The following is a 1,844-nucleotide window of genomic DNA, read 5'->3' as shown; positions in this document are numbered from 1 at the left end:
GGGTGCTCGGCGGAGGCCATGCCCAGCCAGAGTGTCCCTTCCCCGGGGTGAGTCTGGAGGAGTGGGGGGTGGCCCTGGAGGTGCTCCGGGGGCTCCAGGGGCTCCAGGGGGTGCTCGGTGGGGGCCATGCCCAGCCAGAGTGTCCCTTCCCCGGGGTGAGTCTGGAGGAGTGGGGGGTGGCTCTGGAGGTGCTCCGGGGGCTCCAGGGGGTGCTTGGTGGAGACCATGCCCAGCCAGAGTGGCCCTCCCCCGGGGTGAGTCTGGGGAGAGTGGGGGGTGGCTCTGGAGGGCCTCCGGGGGTTCCAGGGGCTCCAGGGGGTGCTTGGTGGAGGCCATGCCCAGCCAGAGTGTCCCTTCCCCGGGGTGAGTCTGGAGGAGTGGGGGGTGGCTCTGGAGGTGCTCCGGGGGCTCCAGGGGGTGCTTGGTGGAGACCATGCCCAGCCAGAGTGGCCCTCCCCCGGGGTGAGTCTGGGGAGAGTGGGGGGTGGCTCTGGAGGGCCTCCGGGGGTTCCAGGGGCTCCAGGGGGTGCTTGGTGGAGGCCATGCCCAGCCAGAGTGTCCCTTCCCCGGGGTGAGTCTGGGGTGAGTGGGGGGTGGCTCTGGGGGTGCTCCGGGGGCTCCAGGGGGTGGTCGGCGGAGGCCATGCCCAGCCAGAGTGTCCCTTCCCCGGGGTGAGTCTGGGGAGAGTGGGGGGTGGCTCTGGGGGTGCTCCGGGGGCTCCAGGGGGTGCTTGGTGGAGACCATGCCCAGCCAGAGTGTCCCTTCCCCGGGGTGAGTCTGGAGGAGTGGGGGGTGGCCCTGGAGGTGCTCCGGGGGCTCCAGGGGCTCCAGGGGGTGCTCGGTGGGGGCCATGCCCAGCCAGAGTGTCCCTTCCCCGGGGTGAGTCTGGAGGAGTGGGGGGTGGCTCTGGAGGTGCTCCGGGGGCTCCAGGGGGTGCTTGGTGGAGACCATGCCCAGCCAGAGTGGCCCTCCCCCGGGGTGAGTCTGGGGAGAGTGGGGGGTGGCTCTGGAGGGCCTCCGGGGGTTCCAGGGGCTCCAGGGGGTGCTTGGTGGAGGCCATGCCCAGCCAGAGTGTCCCTTCCCCGGGGTGAGTCTGGGGTGAGTGGGGGGTGGCTCTGGGGGTGCTCCGGGGGCTCCAGGGGGTGCTCGGCGGAGGCCATGCCCAGCCAGAGTGGCCCTTCCCCGGGGTGAGTCTGGGGAGAGTGGGGGGTGGCTCTGGGGGTGCTCCGGGGGCTCCAGGGGGTGCTTGGTGGAGACCATGCCCAGCCAGAGTGGCCCTTCCCCGGGCAGAGTCTGGGGAGAGTGGGGGGTGGCTCTGGAGGTGCTCCGGGGGCTCCAGGGGTTCCAGGGGGTGCTCAGTGGGGGCCATGCCCAGGCAGAGTGTCCCTTCCCCGGGGTGAGTCTGGAGGAGTGGGGGGTGGCTCTGGAGGTGCTCCGGGGGCTCCAGGGGGTGCTTGGTGGAGACCATGCCCAGCCAGAGTGTCCCTTCCCCGGGGTGAGTCTGGGGAGAGTGGGGGGTGGCTCTGGGGGTGCTCCGGGGGCTCCAGGGGGTGCTTGGTGGAGACCATGCCCAGCCAGAGTGGCCCTTCCCCGGGGTGAGTCTGGGGAGAGTGGGGGGTGGCTCTGGAGGGCCTCCGGGGGTTCCAGGGGTTCCAGGGGGTGCTCGGTGGAGGCCATGCCCAGCCAGAGTGGCCCTTCCCCGGGCAGAGTCTGGGGAGAGTGGGGGGTGGCTCTGGAGGTGCTCCGGGGGCTCCAGGGGCTGCTTGGTGGAGACCATGCCCAGCCAGAGTGGCCCTTCCCCCGGGTGAGTCTGGGGACAGTGGGGGGTGGCTCTGGAGGGCCTC

Source organism: Eucyclogobius newberryi, unplaced genomic scaffold (genome assembly GCF_026437365.1).
Source record: "Eucyclogobius newberryi isolate DKJ021-1_F unplaced genomic scaffold, fEucNew1.0.hap1 SCAF_649, whole genome shotgun sequence".
In the NCBI taxonomy this organism is placed as follows: domain Eukaryota; kingdom Metazoa; phylum Chordata; class Actinopteri; order Gobiiformes; family Gobiidae; genus Eucyclogobius; species Eucyclogobius newberryi.
The sequence above is the reverse complement of the archived record's forward strand: the minus strand, read 5'-3'. Positions refer to the sequence as shown.